Here is a 21,027-nt window from a genome sequence, read left to right on the forward strand (position 1 = left end):
ATTTTTCATCCATTTCTTTTTTAGCCAGAAGAGGAGGTTTTCAGGGAGCCACACACTATACACTACACAGGTGCCACTGGACCCTGGAAAGGGAGAATAGTTCTTGGAGGAGCTCTGTCCACCTGCCAGCCAAGGAAGTTTTGTCCCTGAGGGAGAGAGGCAGGCAGGGGAGATGTCCCCTTCCTCATCCAGGATGGTCACATCAACACCCAGCACCAACACAGCCTCAAAGGCCCGGCTGCAGGAGCAGAAGCACCACATCACAGCCCCTGCTGCTTGCTGAAGAAAAGGCCAAGCACAAGGACTGCCATAAAAACTACACCTGAGCCTGGGCATAATCCTGCACTCACACAGCAGCTCCTGCTTCTGCAGCTATAATTTAGGATTTATTTTGCCTAATTCATTACTTCCTGTAGTAGGTAATCCAGCCAGGGGGAGGGCAAAGGGGAGAACCCAAGTAAAATAAAAACCAAACTAAAATATTTTGCCCTAGGCAGAAGCAAGTAAAAAACACTCTCAGGTTTCCTTCCGTTTGGTTTTACAACCGTTCACCTGTTCTTTTTGGAAGTGCTTTTAAATTAATAATTTGAATTATCTTTAAGAGTTCAAAAGGTACTCCATGACAGTAGGTGTCATTTCCCCTTTTTTCCTCCTCTTTCCCTCTTATCAATTTATCACAAGCAATTATCCTACTACCCCACACACACAGAAATGAGGGCTGGGAAGTCAAGATTCTTGGGTTCATTTCATGACTGCATTCCTAGCAGGTCATTGAGTTCTCCAGGAGCTGGTTAGCTCCTCCATGGAGCAGGGACAGGAGGGTTGTGCAACTTTATCTGGTGTTTATAAAACTCTGAATCAAGGCACCTTGTGCTGATCTGAAACAACCAGCATTTTTTTATTACACATAAAGAAAAATAAATACAGCATTTTATGTTACAGAATAGCCTATAACTTTAGCATTTACCATTTTCACCTCTACTTATTTGCATTTCTACTATTTTAAAACTTCTAATGTTGTTAGAAACACCAAAAGGAGATGACTCTACGTTCTCATGCCTATGCCACCAGGAAATGTTAGGCCTGCCTGACATTCTTCCCTTCCACCAAAACCCAGTGTTATTTCTAACTGCATTTCCTCAGCCAACCCTTCATAAGAAATAACCTTTAAAGGTTCTTTTTTTCAGCTGCAGTAATATAAACACTTAAACATTCAGTACAAATACTCACTGAGTGTATTTCATCTTCACATCCCTCAGCTCTAAGCACGGTTGCTGACTATCCTGCAAAACCTAACTTTGGACAACACCTTATTTTATTAAACATGTTCAGATTTGGTTTCAATTCCACAAAATACTGAAGTATGTGCCTAAACTTTAAGAGTGCAAGTAAGTGCTCCACCGAGCTCTGGTTTTAGGCTAACAGCAACAGGCTCCAGGAGATACAACAACTGGTTCTTTATCTGAAGAGCTCCACAACAGATCAGCCTTTCAGAGATGTGCCAGCTTCAGCTCTAACAAGCTCTTCACACTTTTTTTAAGACTAATGGGCTCCACATATTCATCTCCAAAGAGTATAAATTCCCTTTCTCCTTTTCCCTTTCAAATATGTCAGGCAACATTACAAAAAACAACATCTGTGCCACAGTTATGCAATAAGCAGCATGATAACCGTTAAACTGCACTTTATAAAGAGCAGGCTGGATGTAAAACAAAAGAAAGAAAAAAAAGCAGGAAAAAAGCTCACCTTTAAAACTTGAGATCAGGGACGTTTTCAGGGCTACCTCTCTTCCATGCTCATGCTAAAGTCCCTGTTCTGCTGCCCCTCTTCATTGCTGTTTCCTGGCTATTAATGGGAAGTCTGAAAATACATGCTATGAGCAGCACCAACGGCCTGAATCTGGCTGGAAAGGGCTTAAACGTGCAGTAAGATGGTGAAGACTCTCCAAAGTGTTTTTAGTACACGTATATGTTTCATCAGAGTAAACAAACAGCACTATATATTTTTCTTGTAACAGTTAGCAAGCCTTTTCTTTTCATAAATATAGGTCAACACAGCTAAACTCTTTTTTTGCCTCAACTCCCACTTTAAATGCATAAAGAATTAGATTTTTAGGAAGCAGAATGAAAGAAATGTGTATTTCATGCTATTATACACCCAGCCAAGGATCCCTAAGGGTTTGTTTGGGCTTTAAAAACAAAACAAAAACCCTTGGCATTTGTCAGACTAAAACCATTTTTCTTTGGTCTTTGCAAAACCATCCTTTCCAGATTTGGATAAATAACATCAAACAAATTATTCTGACTTCCATTACCATGCAATGCACAGAAGTTGTTCAAGGAGAGACAGAGCAGTGTGTGAAAGCATTTGATAGCAAAGGATGAAGAGGAGCACCCTGCACAGCCACCATTAGATCTGGAAATGCTCATTCCAACCCCTCCGCTACCCCTTTTGGTATTTAGGCAGCCTATAACACCCAAGAAACAGATTCAAGCAGCCACCAAGATCAAGTTTAGGAGATACCACACCAGGGTATTGCTTTACTCACAAACGCAGGGAGGGAGTCCTGAACAAAATAACAGAAACACAGACTAAGCAGTGAGCTACACAAGTTTTCACCTTGACCCTCCATTTACTGACACTTTCAAATTTAGGTGTTGCCCCTTCAGCAAACACTCAGGCCTAACAGAAAAGCAAAATGTAATATTGTGTATCCTTAAGCCCCTTTCAGTTTCAGCCTCAGCCCACAGAGCACAGGGGGAAAACTCACCAATGATATTGTTAAGCTGTAGATTTTATATGGTTTATGTTTATTACAGGTTGCAATGGGGAAAATAACCCCTATGATTTCATATGCAAGTTTAAGGCACCACACAATCATTAAGCATTTCTGGTAAGATGTCTGGCCTCCACCACTCACAAACATGTCCATCGCAATGCAGATGAAGACTTTTCCATACCATGCAGGGCAACCAGCTTCAAAGCTCAATTTAAGCAGCAGTTTCTTCTTTTCCTTATCATTGACACAGAAGTGTCACACTTATGACTTCAGCCCTCTCCATCCCTACACTCTTGGCTCTACTGTTGGTCTTGAGAGGGTTGGGGTTGAAGGCCCCAAGGTGAAGCCTGAAGGTGGGTTTGTGCTCACAGCCTCAGGCCACTCGTGCTGCAGAACTTCCCCTCCAGGACACCCACCAACTACCTGCAGTAGTTGAAAAATTAATCCAAGATACTTCTGAATTAATCCCAAACTAACCTTTAGTAAGTCTTAAACTCATCCTAGTATTTACAGAGAGGGAATCCAGCATGCATGCTGGCAGACTGTGCATATAAACATCATAAACAAAGGAGGAGAGGAAGAACAGGGGAAAAAAAATTGAGCAAGGGATAGGATACCAGGTTTGCTTAACACAGGAGTCAGAATCAGGAATTCCATACACCACAGAACAGCCAACGTGCCAGTCACAAACTGACTCTACATTACAACCACTGCCCATCTTTCCTCCAAAATAAGAAATGCTTCAGAAGGGTAAAATCAGCAGTACACCCTGTTGAAAATAAGCACCAGGTCTTAACCTTCTACAGAAGAAGAGGGAACTCTTAAGTAGCTTTACACTGTATACAGACATAAACTACAACCTGAAGGCCAACTCTGAAATGTAACTTTGTGTTTCCTTATGCAGCAATAAATTCTGAGACTTAAAGATCAAGGCAATCAAAAAAATCTCCCTTTCAAACCAGAGACTTCTTGGAATCATTGCCCAGCCTCCTGTTCCCATTCCAAAAGGCTGGCATTTGCAACAGCTGAGATGGGGACAGGCCCAGCTCGAAGCCAGAAAGGAGGAGGCAAGGAATTAGTGCAATTAGAAAGAAAAAGGCATAATAAACAAAACTGTATTTACTCCACTACAAACACTCCATCAAATGATAAGCTAACCAGACAAATAAGACAATTAAGTAAGTGAAGGTTACTGGGTTAGGACAAATTATTTTTTCTGCAGGAGGTTTCAGCTGACAGGTTTCTCCACATTTGCCATGCCTGGCTGAGTTCACACCACGTGGCTCCTCTGCTTCAGATAAACTCATGGGCACCATGGTCTAATAAAGGTCCTCACAGTCCCAGAATTATCCATTAGCTGTGCTGCTTGAATCCCAGTCTGCTGTGTTTCTGCACAAGTTGGCAACGTCTGCTCAGTGTACTTCAAAATTAATATATCACACACACAAAGAATCTAAGGACAAGCCACTACATGGAAAGGTGATTTTGATATAGTGGATTTCCTTAGATACAGACATAAACAAACCATGGGAAATTATTGCATGTTGCTCCCTACGGAGCCAGCGGTGTCAAGAAGAAGGGGGTTCACTTGTTTGCTTTAATATGAGCTGAAAAATTGTGGTCAGCAGCAGACTTTCCCTTCTGATCTTCCCGAAAATTCCACCCATCCCCCCCACATTAAAGGCACAGCTGTCGGTCAGGTAAACCTGGTCATAGAACGTAAGCAAAACTATTTAAAAACCCCACATCAGACCTCTCTGTAGCTAAAACAACCCCACTGCCCAACAGTTTCCTTCACACAAATGAGAGCAGAAACTACCCTGAAAAAAGGCAATTTACCCTTGAAGTTCAGAGAGGGCCAAGAATACTAATCGCTCCATCCCCTGAAGCAAAATGTGATAAGACCAAGCATCCATCTGCATTGCCTCCAAAACACAAGCATGAACCTTAAATTCAGAGCATTAAAACACAACCTTGCAGGCTACAGGAGGGAAAAAAAATGCAGCTAGCTGGCCAGAGAGACACCAGATTCATTTTGTACTTGTTAAACTCCCACCTACAACCCTTGTTTCCATGAAGCAGTTAAGTATTTCTCTGAAGTTATTCAACAACTGTGAAGGTCACGTATTGTCCTGACTGGCCGGTTGCAAACAAACCCACCTTTCATGTGGGCATGTGCTGCAGCTGCCACCAGCCACACAGCAAAACCCTGATCGGAGGAGAAAAACAGGAGTGAAGTGGTAGCAAAGGGTACACACCTGGTCTGTGGAGCAGAGTCAGTGTTTGCAGAGGATCTAGCTGACCCAGCTAGAGACCTGAAAACTGGGGCCAATGCAATGGATGGGAAAGAACTACATTTTTTTTAATGTATAGAACTTATAGTTTCAGCTAAAATACTAAAAATTTAAAAAAGAGCTTCAGTGGCACTTCTGAAGAATTAAAAAAAAAAAAAAAGGCTTTGGAAGCTTTAGATTTGAAACTTCACAAGCTTCTTATGAAAAATGCAAGCTTTGAAAAACTTCTGAAGATTTAATATTCTTACTTTGGGCTTTTCTACTGCCAACGGACTACGGATGCTGTAACTAATAAAAAATAATTAATGCCAATAAACAGGCCCTTCATAAGGCTTCAGCTTCTCTTCTCCATCAAAGACTCAAGTCATTCATTGGGACAGTGTACAGGAAAAAGAGAAAAAAATCCATCCACAGAGCCTGCCTTTTCTACATTTGGTTCTTCTGCACTATAACTCACAACCAAAAACCTGATTTTTTTCTAAGTACACAGCTCCAAAGGCAACTCCTGGACAAGGCAGAGACCTTACCTAGAAACAGAACTGAGAAAGAGCTGGGAGTTTGTGTGCCAGCCTTCCAAAGAGCCCAGGTCTCAAGTAGGCAATGAAACAACCAGGCAGTTTCTCAGGAGTGCTCCACAGCAAGCAGGACCTGACAGTCCACCACGCCACGTCCTGGCACTCCTGGAGATACAGCCACATCCTGTAAGGCTCACAGGAGCTGATCTTTCTGGTAGCCTCCATCTGGAAGAGAGAATGCCCTCAAAAATGGAAGTGTCATAGCACCAGCCACAATCCCACCAGCTTCAGCACGCCAGGAGAAGCACTGTGACAATGCCTGGGTTTTAGGACATGAAAAGCTCCTATCCCAGGGCAGAGGGGAAGTAGAAATTGCCTCAAATATTTTATTTTAGAAACCCTGACACTCCCCTCTCAAACTCAGTGGAGAAGCATGTAACAGCTTCAGACAACAGTGGTGAATGGCACAAAGCAGCAAAGATGACCTTCACCAGATGAACCAGTGCCTCATGCATGAGGAGCCACTCTGCACAAGAGGTTCCATGAAGCAAGGTGAGAACACCAATAAATTGGCAAAAAAACCTAAGCATCACCTGGGCAAGCACACAGGCTCTGCTGTGCCTGCCCCTCTCAGTGACACGGACACACTGCAGACTGGCACTGCAACACCATGCAAGGTGACATCCACAAGTCTGACCTCAGCCTCTCCCAGACTCTTAGGACAGAGACACAACAATAACGGTAACAATAACGGTAACAATAACGACCATTCAGAAAGAGGTTGAAACTGATTTTGGTAATTGAATCCAAGCAGAAGCAATTCCAGCCCTTCTGGTCCAGAACACTAGGGTCCTACCCTCCCAAGGGGCAATAGCAGGAAATCTAGACAAGATCATTCATCAGAGAGTTCTACTGATAGATCCACCCATGTTCTGAAGATACAACATCCAAAACAAAACGAGAAGTACAGCATCAGTGAAAGGAAACAATCAGCCAACAGAATTTTCTATCATGGGAGACTATCAAGACAAGAGCTCAGACAAATTAAGCAAATCAGACATTTTATCAAAAAAAGGATTTTTTAGAGCTGTTAAAAAACAAGACTGCAAATATGAGCTTGCATCACTGGGAATAAATCACCTTCTGAATACTTATGGGTCAGGAGAAAACTTTGCCCAGGGACAACACCCTCCATTGGCTGCTCCCACGTCCCCCTGCAGAGTCCTCTGACACAGCCAGCACCGACCTCTCCCACAACTGGAGGGCACTGGGTGACATCCCAGCTCCTGACAGAGCTGATGTGGCCACGCAGCCACACAGTTTGCTGTGTGGAGACTGCACAATCATCCAACCCGTGTGAAAGCAATAGGAGAACACCTTCTGTACACAAGAAATTCTCGAGATTTAAAGTTTTAACACAAGCTAACAAACGCCAGGGATGAAAGAAATCCTAGGATGAAAGATCTCCATGACACCTGCTTTGAATAAAAAGACATTGCTACAAAAATATCAGAGACTTGCTGGTCTAGAGCCTTTGCTACACGTCATTCCCCAGACATCAATTTGCAGTTAGAGGAACACGAAAACAGTGTTACACAGATCCCATCCTACTCCCCCAGAACTGCAAACAAAACCGGCACCACTACCTCGCCATCCACAGCCCTGCTGAACTAAAGCCACCCTTCTTGCTGTTCAGAAGATGACTTTGCTCAGGATAAGGCCCACAGCTGGGTTTAACGCTGATTTGGAGAAATGACAACTCTTCCTGCAAACTTTGCTCTGGTTCAGCCTTACCAAATCAACATTTTACCCCAGTTTCCTCACAGGCAGGGAACTGATGATACCAACACTTTGGCACTGACAGCAGGACAGCCCATCCTCAATTTGTGGTGTCCTTCAGGAAAAACCCACGACTAACACCGGGATCCTTAAACCAGTTTATCATCTTCGGCACCCATGACTTCACCCATTCTCCACAGCAATGTAACACATGGTAACTATTCCAGGTTTCATTGAAATGGCCCCACAATCAAAGCCCTGCAATCCCACCAAGCCTCTCACACCACACACAGGTAACAAATGGGCAGGCCCCTACATGAGAACAGCCTGGACCCCTGCAGAGGTGACACCAAGGGTGCACACGACCAACCTGAAGGAAGGAGGGAAGAGCAAGGTACCAACAAAACATGGTTTGCTCAGTTTTATGCCACATGGCTCATTTACTCACTGCTGGCAGCTTCCACAAAATCAGGCTCGTCAAGCACCTGACTGTATACATAGGTAATGATTATAAAGCCAACTCAAGCGGGGCTAAAAGTACACAAAGATCTAGCATAAAAATAAAAGTGCAATCCTCTCCCAGGTGAAAATACAGGACTTTGAACGTAACAGGTGGGTTATATAAAAATTATTTTGCTCCCAATTCTCAAAATGTTTTTTTTTAAACTCCCTCACAGACCAAAAACTGTCATTACTGAGAAGCAATAGCAATTTTACTGTGTTTAACATTCAGACTACCTGCCTCTCTCAGGGCCAAACACAAACCCAACTAAGGCAGCATCTGCACAGCCCCCAGCGAGGACGAGGGCAAGGTCTGGAGCATCCATGGCTTTCCTCCCTGGATTCCACCCAAGGAAAAGACTGTTTCTTAACACGGCTTTTTGTTTGTGACATGGTATAAACTTAAAAGTGCAGGTTTGCTGTTGTGCTGGGGGAAATCAGCACGGTTGGTTTGCTATTACTGTGTCTGTGATGGAAAAGCCTTATTATCTGAGAAGTGCTGCTGCACCTTGTATCGATAGCTGCATCCCACACCCAGGGTGCCAACCTGAGTCAGACCCCTTTGTTTGGGAACACTTTCTCTTTGGGAACCTTTGTCCTTCTTGGTCCTGCAAACACATTTAAGTCTTTTCATATGTTTCTTTACAAAGCCAGGAAAAAGATCCGCACGAGCTACATCACAAAAACATCCATGAGGCACCAACCATCTCAAAAGAGGAGGACACCACCAAAGCACTGCCCCACACAGATGTACTCCATGTCCCCACTATGGAAATTGAAACCCACTGGCCACAATCATTTATTTTTTTTAATCCAAAAAGAGACTCCACGTCATTCAGAACTCAACGTTGAAGTGGACTGCTGGAGCCTCGCCTCCAAAAGGCAACAGCAAAAAGAGGACAAACAAACCCACAAAAATCTCCCCAGCACCCCAAAGCAAAGGGCTGGGTGAGCTGCCCAGAGGGGAAGGGGGACGAGGTGCACAGGGAAGCCAGCTCCCCTTTTCTGCCTCCCTTTTATTCTGCTGAGTGTAGTAACACTTGAACTGGCTCTCTTTATTTGCAGCCGGATACACACTTTCAAAGATACTGTACTACTGTGTAGGCCAAGCAGGGGCTCCCTTTCTTCCCTCAGTTAGGGCTTTTGGGAAAATAATTATTCACCAGAACTGCCATCGTGAACAGGGAAAGCTAAATCAATGTAGCTTTGTATGGGCCATTGCCACTGCAAAGCAAATACTCCATCAAGGCATGGATCAGTGAGAATTTTATCACTAGGAATCCTTATGCACATCTTTGTGTATTTTTAATATCCATCTTATTACTTGGTGTGCCCCCTCCCTCCCCGTGCTCCTGCACCTCACCCTCCCCGTGGATTTGTCTTGTCTCACTGGCAGCTACAGGGCTTGGCCATGAGATTCACATGCTCAGTAGAAATATCTTATACACAGCCAGGTCTATTCCCTAAAAAAAAAAAAAAATACTAAAGCGTTGGTGCATAGCAGATTTATTCACTGAACAGGTTGATTTATTTAACAGACTTGACACACATCAAAACCTACTATGGGCTTACATAATTGTTATCCATTTAGCAGGTCTGGTTCTTTTGTCAAGTATTTGTTTTTAAGGAATGATTCACTAAAGACTGCTGCCTTATGCACAGTTCACATACCTTAACAAATGCAGTCTTGCATGGGGTATTAGCTGAAGTGACTTTAAATTGCATCCTACCTGCTCCAGCGCTGCCGCGATTTATTATTTTTTTAGTTTCTGTATCCTACCCTTACCTAGGCTAAAAAAAACCAAATGAAAACAATGAAATAGAAAACAACCCCCAAGCACGAGCGTGTGCAGGGGCACAGCCAGGCTCCACTCTCCAGCAGACTCTGGGCACAGCGGTTACCGCAGTACCACGCTGCTCCAGCGAGAACAGCAGGTACCTCTGACACCGAAAAACCAGCGCACGGCGGAAAACCAGGATGTCGGGGGTTGTACAAACAGGGGTTTTGGGCGAAGCCCCGGCTGGAGGGGCTGTCGCGGGGCAGGAGGGACGAGCAAACCGCCGAGGAGGGGGTTGGGAAGAAACCTCCGGGAAGCCTGAAGAACCACAGAGCCGTTTTGTTTTCACGCAAGAGGCTCATTCAGGCCCCGGCTCGCACAGGCGCACCGCTCCCCTCCGGCCGCACATCCACCCACGACACCCACCCACCCACCCCCCCCAGATACGCACCCATCCTGCGCCTGTTTCGAGCGGCAGGCGAAACGCCGGAGAGCACCGCGGCCAGAAAACCCATCATCACCTCGGCTTTCACCGCCGGTCCCGTTACAGCTTGTTTGCGTTAACAGATGACAAACCGCATCGCTCGCCAGCGGCACCGGCTCGTTTCGGAGGCGAGGATTTCATTCTTTCCCCCCTTCCTTCTCCCGGTTCCAGCCCCATCCAGGCACACACACACACACACACACACACAGGTCACATCTCGCACTCGCAGCCACCGCCGCGCGGACGCGCCAGCGGCTCAGGAATTAAAGAGACCGGAATAAAAACCGCACGAACCCAATTCTCCACCGCTCGCTAGACAGATGGTTAATTATATTCACAGCCGCATTTTTCGCTGGGATAGAGTTTCAGACAATGAGCCAGTTTTATTTGATTAGCCAGTTTTCTAGTTTAATACGCGGAATGACAGTTACTTCCAGTGCCGGGGCTCTTCGGGAAAAAAAAATAAATATATGGAAAAAATAAAAAATCCCCACCCCCTCCTTCTTTTTTATATATTTTTGTTGTGGTTTTGGCCAAGGCTGAAGTAAGTGCAGCCCCCACCGCTCCACCCCCCACCCCGTAAATAAACCCCTCCGGGGCGCACGGGGAGGCGGAGAAGGCACCGGGGGGGTAGCGGTGCGGGCCGGGGGGGCCCTGCGGGGCGGCGCCCCCCGCCCATCGCGGCACCTGCCCATGCTGTCTGTGTGTGCGGGGGGGGGGGACCCGCACGGCGACAACTTGCCCCGCGCAGGCCGCCCCCCCCCCCCACCCCCCCTCACACCCCGACACCCCGCACAGCCCGCGCAGGCCGCCTCCCGCGGCCCCCAGCCCGCCCCTCGCACACCGCACACCCCGCGCAGGCCGCCCCCGCCGCCGCCGCGCAACTTCCCCGCAGGCCTCCGCGCCGCGCAGGCCGGCATCGCCACCAGCATCCCCCCCACACACCCCCCCGCGCCCCGGCCTCCTCCTCCTCCTCCTCCCCCCCCCCCCCGCTCGCCTCACGCCGCCTCCCCTGCGGCTCCCGCGGTGTGTGTGGAAGACGAGGAAGGGGAAAGAGGGGGTGCGGGGTTGGGGGGGGTGGGAAGCAGCGCGGCGGCGGCGGGACTCACCTCAGCGCCGGGCCCGCGAGGGAGGCGGCGGCGGGGCCGGCGGGTGCCCCCGCCCGCCAGGCGCTGTGGCGGCGGCGCTCAGCGCTGCTCCACGCGCCCGGGGCCCCGGCGCGCGCAGGTGGACGCGCCCGCCCCCCCCCGCTCCGCTACCCCCCCCCCCCCCCCCCCACCCCTCCCACCCTCCCTCCCGCCCGCCCCTCCCCCTCCCCCGCCCCTCCCCCGCCGCCGCCGCCGCAGGCCCCGCGGCGGAGCCAGCGCTCCCGCCCCTCAGCCCCGCCGCCTCACGGCCGGGCTGCCCCCCCCCCCCCAAACACACACACACAGCCCCGGGGCGCGGAGCCAGCGCTCCCGGGCCCTCAGCCCCGCCGCCTCACGGCCGGGCCCCCCCCCCCCCCGCCCCCCCGCACTCCTCCCGCGCGCGCCCCGCGCTCCCCGCTGCGGGAGGGGCGGCTCCCGCCTCGCCGCCCCCACCCCGGCCGCCGGTGCCCATTCGGGAGGTGCCGGGGACCGCCGGCGCTGCCATTGTTCCCTCAGCCGCGGGACCGCGGCCCCCCTTCCCTTCCCTTCCTCACACAACACACACACACCTCCCCCCCCCCACCCCCCCCCCCATCCTCAATCCCGGCCCCGCCGCGGGAGCGCGCGCCGCGCCGCCACCGGGCATAAAGGGCGCGTGACCGCAGCCCCGCACACAGCGGGGCGGGGCGGGCTCACCTGCCGCCGGGCCCGGGGCAGGTGCCGGGAGCGGGAGCCCGGCCGAGGGGGCGGAGAGGAGCCCGCGTCCCCCGGGAGCGCGGGAACAGCTCCCTCCTTGGGAGGGGGGGGGGGGGGGAAGGACGCGGCCTCTCCCGGGCCGGGGGTCGGTGCGGTTACCCCTGCGGTGCGGGGGAGCTGCGCTGCGCTCGGCAGGGAGGGCCGGGCCGCACCGCAGGTGGCTGCGGGGCCCCCCGGTCCTGTCCCCCCCGCCCGGGATCGCTCCTGCAGGGCACGGGAGTGAAACTCCCTCCCGCGTGAAGCCTGTCAATCCCGCCTAATTCCCTACGGCGCAATAGATGCCAGAAGTGAAGAGGGGAAACCGGGTCAGGGGTTGCAACAGCTCTTCCGATTTATTTTCATTATCACATTATTAATACATAACAGCTGCTAAAGCGATGCTTTCTGTTCAGATGTTCATTAAAAGGAAGAGGCTGCCTCATCTCAAGGTTGCCTGGGACTTGCTGAGGGGCCAGGCCCTCCCCAGGCGCTGCCTCCAGAGGGAACAGGAGGGTGGGAGAAACTGAGGCAAGGCAGGAGTCCTCGGAGGCAGAGCCTGCCGGCACCTAAACCACATCCAGGCTGGCAGGACCCCCGCAGTGGCTGCAGGACCCCTGCCCGGCTTCCTCCATCACCGTGTCCAGAGTTACTGCACCAGTTTGGGTATTTTATCTTTGGAATCAACAGAATTGTTTAGCAAACGGACAGCAAACCTGACACTGGTATTTTAGCTGCAATTGAAGAAAAAGGAAGAATGGCTTAATTAAATCAACAGTGATATTTAACAGAGGTTCCTATTCTTAAGTTACCACTTGAGCTTACCTGAAATGCTGCTGCCTTTCCATCCCAGACAGCACAGCACATACAGTCTAAAAAGTTGGTTAATACTGTGACTAACATTCTAAAATCCTGGGAACTTCAGTCCTTGTTCTCAGGGCACCCAAGAGCCCCACGTGTACATGCGGTAACAACATGGGAAGGGCACATAGCAACACATGCCATGCCCTCTGGATTCAGAACACTCCAGACATCAACTTCCCACTGCAGCAGGATGCACACTTCAAGTCTTACACCCTGGTGCAGAGAGAGACACAAGCAGAAAGTGATTTGACTAAGAATCATAGAATCATTAAGGTTGAAAGGGACCCTAAAGATCATCCAGTTCCAACCCCCCTGCCATGAGCAGGGAACCACTAGACCAGGCTGCACAAAACCTCTTCCAACCTGGCCTTAAAAACCTCCAGGGACTGGGCACCAACAACCTCCCTGGGCAACCCATTCCAGTTCCTCACCACCCTTGTAGCGAAGAATTTCTTCCTAATATCTAACCTAAATCTCCCCTTTCTCAGTTTAAAACCGTTAAGGCCACAGAGAGAGCTGCAGCACCTCCCAGACCTCTCCTCAGTCATGCTTTCCCTCTCCAGCATCCCCATGTTGCTGTGGAAATCACATAGTTGGGTCCCTGTACCTTTGCACATTTGTCATCTCCACCATAACACTGCTTTTAATTTCATAAACCCCCTCCATTATTTTCTTGACAGAAAGATGCAAGTAATACAAATGAGTAATTACATGGGGTCAGGTGAAAGAGCAGCAGCGCTCAGGAAAATAAACACACATTTGGGCCATGTTCATTAACTGCTTTCAAAATTCCATGAACTCAGGGGAGGCTCTGTCCTCCTCATGTGCAGGCAACTCCCTCCAAAAGTGCCACCAAATCACTCAAGCAAACCCAGCAGCTCCTCTAAGGCACCTCCCAGCATCCAGGAGAGAGTGGGAAGGACTGAGGTCCTCAAACCTCCCCAGCTCCTGTGGATGAGGAGACGGCAGCCCCAGCAATCAGCAGAACATCATCACAGAGGTAAGATTAGATGCATCACAGGGAGAGTCGTGGAGATGACAAGATACATTCAATTAACACACACTGCACCTGGAGCCAGTTTAGAAGATGCCAACCCAGGTTATTTATTTAAATGCTGTCTTTTGGAGAGAACACAAATACAAGGCTCCAAGATTATAGCTGCAACCCAACGTGATGCCTTCACTTGCCCACGTGCTACTCATTTCAGTTACAGAACCACCACGATACTAATCGATCGGCAGCATAAAATTCCACACAGCATCTCGGGCCATCTTAAAAATTAACAGTCTGTGCACTGTGATCTTTTTATGTACTGCCACAAACAGATGTAAAAAGTGCACTGAAATGATGGAAGTGCACTACCCACCTTGGCCTGGAATTAATTTTCCAGGCTGTCAAATAAAGAGGCTCAGAGGTGTGAGAAGAAAACTCCCTTTGGCAGAAAGAGATGGACAGACCCCGGGTGCAGGGATGGTGATGCCAGCCCTGCCCAGCCACGTGCCCCTGACCTCCTTGAGCACCTATTTGCTGATCATTCCCTATTTTCCTGACACCTGCTTTTCCTGGTGCCTGGCAGCCTCACCAAGGCGTAACTGACAAGGGTTAAATCCTTCACCTGAGTAATTTCTGCCACACCCAGCCCCTCTGCTACACACAGCAGAGAAAGGCAGAGAAATAGGAGGAAAGGAAGATTGGAACTCACCCCACCTCCTCTTTCCTTCCTAGGCCCTGATGTGCAATTCCAAACTGCCTGTGTGCTGTGGGCAGCAATGCTGAGCCTGCACACTGTGATTCATTCTTACTGAGGCTGAAGCAATTCCTGAAGAAGAAACAAATCTGGAATCCTGAACTACCACCTCCTGAGTTTCTCTCTTCCTGACTGTCACACCTGGCAAGCCTTAGAGCTTTGCCAAAATAACACTACAACCCTACCCAAAAATACTCAGCACTCCTGCCTTTCGGGATCCCCCTCCAGCCTAAGAGGAGCTGGAGAAACAGTGCTGCTCTTTAGTCCACACCTTTGATTTGCCCTGACAGGTGATGTTTCAGAAATATTAAAAACTAAAAGCTGTTGGTGACCTCCCTGGGCCAGACAAATTTCCAGCATGCCTCACAGAGGTACAGAAGAAAGGGAGGTAAGGAGGATCCCACATTAGCTTTCCAGGCTTTTCCGTTCCTTGATATGCCCCTTGCTCCACTGGTCAACCCCCTTCCCCTAGAAAACCCCAGCCCCCTCCTTGCAACTCCTTCACAGGACTAAAAAGACTCTTTATTCAAATATAAGTTCCAGGAGGTCAATAGTCTCCCATGGCCCAATGCAGCATTAAAACTGCCCTGCTAATAAGCTCTGATCCCTCAAATTAATCCATATCTCTTTCTCCATTTCCCCCAACCTTCCTCCCAAGGTTTCAGCTTCAAATTGTAAATTGTGTATTTGTCTCACCATGTTTCCACAGCCAAACACCTCATTATTGGTGGCTTCTGAATGGGAGGAAATAAAAGCTTACATTTGTGCCTTGGCCAAGACGAGCACTCCGCAGACAGAAGGCTCTGTGTTCTCCCACTTCCTTGGCAGGACTCACAACCTTGGCCACTTGAGGGGAGGCTACTGTACTAGGAGGAAGAAAAAAAAAAGAAAAAAGAAAAAAGAAAACAAACCAGCAACAAGAAAAAAGGCTCAAGAATGGTCTGGGGTATTTGCAGTGAGACAGAGCACAGGTTAGAGCAAAACCTGGAGAAGGCAAAAAGGATCAGGGTATGTCCAAGGAGAAAGCTGAGATGAAAGGACAAGAGGAAACAGCCCCAGGTTGTGCCAGGAGAGGTTTAGATTGGATATTAGGAACAATTTTCTTCCCTGAAGGGTTGTCAGGCTCTGGCACAGGCTGCCCTGGGCAGTGGTGGAGTCACCATCTCTGGAGGGATTTCAGTGCTGTGCAGATGTGGTTCTTACAGACATGGTTTAGTGACGGCCTTGACAGTGTTAACACTTGGGACTCCATGATCTTAAAGGTCTTTTCCAACCAAAACTGTTCTATGATTCTACTCACAGGCAGTAAATTCACTGACCCAGATGAGGTTGGACACCTTTGCTCCCTGCCCTAGACTAATGAGCTGCAGAGGAGCAGTAGATGTTTCTGTATTCCATAGTCCAAACCTAGCTGCTGCTTTGGCCAAGCTGGCTGGCATTTGAAACTCCTGGACAAAGATGGCAGAGTCCAAGAGCTGGCAAGGGCTCTTTGTTAGCAGGTGGGAACTCAAATTCTGCTTTAGCACTGCCATCTTTCATGCTATGCTGTTGTCTCTCTCTGGGGCAGGCTGCACAAAACCAGAAGAAAGTTAAGTCTTGTTTCTTGCTGATGGAGTTGTTACTTGTAGGGCTGTAATAAATTATTTCATTTCTTGAGGAAACATTGGGCTCCTTGTGCCTGGAGGCATCTTCTGCATTAGGCTCTTCCTTCAAGTATGGAGGACACTCCAGTAGTGAACAGAGGTCACAGAGAGCAGAGCTGATGAAAATGATTGCTTTTAATGTAGAAAGGGCAACCACGTAAGCTGGCCACGTAGGTCTTGCCATCCTAATGGATGCTTGGTCAATCTTCAAAAAATAAATCCAACCTTAAAGGTAAATTCATCTTCCTTTGGGCCTCAGCATCCTTCAGCTGTTCTCCTGAAGCCCCGAAAGCTGGGGAAGCTCTATGGGTTACCTCACAATTCACCTCTGCACCAGCCTGCAGGGTCACTCAAGTTTAGCTCTCACCTCATCTAAGCCCCATCAAATGATGCAACTTAACTAGGGTGAGAACAACATGTTGCTGAATATGCAACAGTCTCATCATCATGTTTTGATGGGGGGAGGCAGAAGGAAAAGGTTTTTTTGGTTCGAGTTTCAAATGCCTTTTTCTCATGATCTTGGATGTGCCCGCATCTCTCTGAGCAGAGGAGTATAAATCTTGGAGCTTTTCCTTCCCATTGTTCTTCAGGGCTGTAGTTCATTAACAACAAGAAAGGCAGTTTCATTAATGTGCATTAACCAAGGACTTTCCCATTACCACTGCTGTCTCCAATCAAAGAATCATTTATGGAAAACAAGGGCAGAGGGAGCAACATGCTTTGGCAGCTTTAAGATTATACGCCCAAAGCTTTATACCCTCTGTCTTATATTTTTATGTTAAAGTATCACGAGATATTACCATATTTTTCATTATTATTTGTGGCACTAAATACTGCCACACACAGTGCCAGATGGCTAATATTCAGAATAAAAATAAGGCAAAGCCAATCTTAGAAAGACTCAATGAGAATGTAACAGCATGTATTCATCCTGCTTTCCTCATGCACACAGTTAAAATATTAGCAGACTTAAAATCTGGGTTTCCATTTCAGAAGAACAGATATTATAGAAAGACATGCAGATATACATATATTTAATTATGTACATATAAACTTTTACATTTCTTTCCATTTTATTTGCATGCTTCAAGGGTCTTAACACAATACACAGGCACCTCTTCTCCTACTCTTCAGATTATTTTGACCAGGAGAGAAAACCAAATTGTTTCAGAATGCATTAGGAACAGAAGCAAAAAACCTTTTCCCAGAAACTGTTATTGGTACAAAATATTTTATTTTTTATTTTTTAATATATAAACAGCTTGAGTCCTAAACTTAACCAGATGGAAACGTGCCTACAAAGAGCTGGATGTAATTCAGAAGAGACTGACAGCCAACAGATGAGCCAATTTAGACCATCCTATGCCAAAAATGGTCAATCATGTTATCTTATGTGTGACTTGACTCTGGCAGATGCCAACTCTATCCAAACAACTTCAAGCATCTTTTTGGAAGACAGGATTATTTTACACACACTTAAAAAAAAAAAAATCATAATAATGCTTGATTTCTCTGGAAACATTCCACTTAAGTTTTAGCATTTTCACAGGAGATTTTTATTAATTTATTTTAAGGATGAATCTTGTTTTTTTATAGCCTCCTAATGGAATAAATACTTCCCAACCCAACAAAGACTGATTCAAAAAAGTACTAAACTGCAGTTCAGTGACAGTCCCCCATTTATTTAAAAATTAATAAAAGGAAAGCTTTACACCTGTGCAAAGCAATTTAGCTTCTTGCTTCAGGCAAAACGTTTACTTTCCAAAACACAAAGAAACAGGACAGTACATACAGACTAAATGCACTTCCTGCAGCCCTCACCATCTCTTCCAGAATTAACACGAAAGTTAAAATTAAAGATTTTTTTTTTTTTTTTGATGGTGAGTGATTACAACCAAGGCTTTTCTTTTTCTCTTTTTTTAAAATTTGTAACTCATACCTTCTCAGTGAATTTTTAATTTATTTTTGTTTACCTTACAGAAGACACAGAATCATAGAACGGTTTTGGTTGGAAAGGACCTAGATGATCATCTAGTTCCAATCCCCCTGCACGGGCAGGGACACCTCAGGTTGCAGTCTGGGTGTGTTCCTGACAATAGTGCATGAAGTTGCAATTTCATTTTCCGTTTGTACAGCAGGTGTGAAGTCACCTCACATGGCATAAGGGAGCCAGATCATGGACAATTACCTGCAGGACTTACAGTGAGGTCTCAATTCCAAGCCTTCTTTATAGTGTCTTTTGTGATGACAGTCCCAAGGTTTTGAGATTCACAGACATTAATCTGGAGTCTAGACCTGTGGCAGGTTTTAGAGATCTTCCTGATGGGACAAATACATATTCCTAGTTGTGTGACCGTTTTCTCACATTGCTCCTGCTTCTCCTCAGAAAGAGGAGCTCGTTGAACTGTGCATGACCACAGAGCTTGACCAGACGTGTTCACTTGGCCCTTGAGGCAACCCTCACAGAAAGCTTTGGTCACATCAATAAGATCCATGTATGCACGTCCCAACCATAAATCATGGCTGATAAAAACCCCAGGATTTAGGCAACCACACCCTGCTCACACCCAACTTTTTCCTCACTAGTCCTAGCTTTGTAGATCATAGTCTTCTTGTACCTTGGCAGCACATTGGGCTCTGCTCTAGAACCCCTCTAAGATGTTTCTGCTGATCCTTATGGAGCTGTAGAGCTTCTGGCACTTCCAGAACCAGACCACCACCTGGAACAGTGTAATACCCTGCAGACTGATCCACAAAGATAAATCTCCAGTCTGAACTGAGGAGAAGCTTCAAGGCAACTCATGGGTAAGATCAGAGATGCTCTGTGCCAACCTGGCCCAAGGGTGGAGAGAAGGTATGGAGCCCTCAGAAAGGCCCACAAACTGCTGGAAGGGCTCTTGGAAAGAACTGGAAGTTAAATTATATCACCTAGGTGGGTTTGGGGGTTTTAAATATTTAGTTCATTTCCTCTGTTTATGGATAACTAGTCAATGCCTAAAGAAACATATTAGTCAGCCACAACCAGGCCCATCAGAGCTTTTCTTCAGTTCTGGATAAACATCTGGCAGAATAGGAAGAGGCAGCTTAGACAGTGCCAAGGGCTTCCCTTCCCATTTTTGTTACTATATCCATAGCTGCTGCCCACCTCTGTTGTACCATCTGTGATTCAAGAACTGTGTTGGGTGATTCAACAAGGACATTTTTTTCCATGGCCACGTTCCTTTTTGCACTTATTTAGAGGGGCAGCACTGGCTGAATGTAGCTGCCAACGTTGCCACCAACTGGTAACCCCATGTCTTCTGTAGGTTCTGTGCAGCCATTTTAACAGGGATCAGTGATGAAGACATTAGGACAAGTGTGTACTAAAGCAAATAGATGTTGGTTACAAAATACATCACAAAGGAAGCTTTTTTCAGTGCCAGGAACCATTTACTGCAGTCACAGGGCATAACCAACTCATCTGACAGGGAATCTCTTGTAGGCAGACACAGCTCACACTTACACATCTTGCACATTTAAGGCCTTCTACACTCAGATGACAAGTGCACCTGTGAGATTACATCTTTCTAACCTGCCCACTTCATTTTAAATCGTTGCCAAGTTGCTCTGAACCACAGAGCCTTCAGCCTGTGTCCACACCCCATGCAGACAGGCCGCCAAAGCACTTCAGCAGCAAGGACCTCATGAGGTTACTCTCATCTCCTCTCCTGCCTCCTGCAAAGTTCAGAGGCTAACCTTTTTCACTTCATTATCTCCTGCAGTCAGAGAGAAGTAATTTATTGAGTAACCTCTTTACAATCTGGCTGAAGCATTAAGAACGTGCTGTGGTCATTTATAAAGAAACTCACCTGAATGACACCATGGATCCTTGAGGAAGACTTTTGGCTCCCCCTTTGGAACACCACCACTCCACTTCCACGAAATACCACTTGCCTCCCACTGCAGTCAGCAGGAATAAAAACAAGCATGTTTAACAGATGTCACAAACACTTTCCAGATTGTCACAGCTTTCCAACATTTTCCAGTTGATGGTTCTGATGAGATTCCTGGAAGTCAGCAGCAAGCAGCACAGCCCCTCCCTCTGCTCAGCACCCCCGACCCACGAGTGAGCAGGCAGGCTGTAAACTCAGAGTTGTCATTTACAGGTTTAGTAAAAGAGCTTAACATTTCAGCAAAGCACTTAAGAGATGTTCCCAGTAGAATTTAAGGCCTGGGAAAGTCTGTCCAGTTTTCTGTCAGACCAGGAGCTCCACAGGACAGCTCCCCTGTCAGTAAAGCAGCTTTGGTCTACATCAGAGACTGCCATTAGACATGAGCTTATATTCCCACTGAATTAATTTCCACAGAGGCTTAATTATCCAAGTCTAAAAACATTGTCATTTGTTGGATTGGCTTTTCTAGACACCTATTAGAATCACTTGGACATTGAACTTGATGACTTTCCAGCAGACTAAATAACAGCTAGGAAGCTTTAGGCTCTAAGTTAAAATAAAACTGCAGAAGATAATCAACAGAAAACACTTTTTCTCGGCTTCTGGAGCTGATCACACATGGAAAAGTACTTTTCTGTATTTCCCTTTTGTTTTCACAAGGGTTATTTGCATTTGAGTTGCTGTCAATGACTCCTATGCTAATTATATTAAGTAATTTTTTCACTAGTACAGTCTACCTTCTGATGTTTCCTCTACAAAATACTTTGTGACTTGAGAAATTAATACCTGATGAAAATTCCAACCACCAGTTTTGCTAGGGGCACAGCTCAGGCAACAGCAACTGCTTTCAA

At 47.2% G+C, this 21,027-nt stretch overlaps 1 protein-coding gene and 1 long non-coding RNA gene across 2 annotated transcripts in view; both read right to left on the bottom strand.

Annotated features, from left to right (window-relative positions):
- Positions 1–11,267, bottom strand: part of NEXMIF (neurite extension and migration factor) — a 155,613-nt gene extending 144,346 nt beyond the window's left edge. Inside the window, exon 1 of the mRNA XM_051630644.1 lies at positions 11,240–11,267. The gene's annotated coding sequence lies outside the window, so the exon portion shown is untranslated. The remainder of the gene's footprint in view (positions 1–11,239) is intronic.
- A 1,077-nt stretch (positions 11,268–12,344) lies between these two features.
- On the bottom strand, positions 12,345–20,295 carry LOC127389498 (uncharacterized). The gene is made up of 3 exons (XR_007890656.1): positions 20,093–20,295; positions 15,362–16,836; positions 12,345–13,066 (listed from the first exon to the last, which is right to left on the bottom strand). It is a non-coding gene; the product is annotated as an uncharacterized LOC127389498 (long non-coding RNA).
- Positions 20,296–21,027: the final 732 nt, after the last annotated feature.

This window comes from Apus apus, chromosome 12 (genome assembly GCF_020740795.1).
Source record: "Apus apus isolate bApuApu2 chromosome 12, bApuApu2.pri.cur, whole genome shotgun sequence".
NCBI lineage: Eukaryota > Metazoa > Chordata > Aves > Apodiformes > Apodidae > Apus > Apus apus.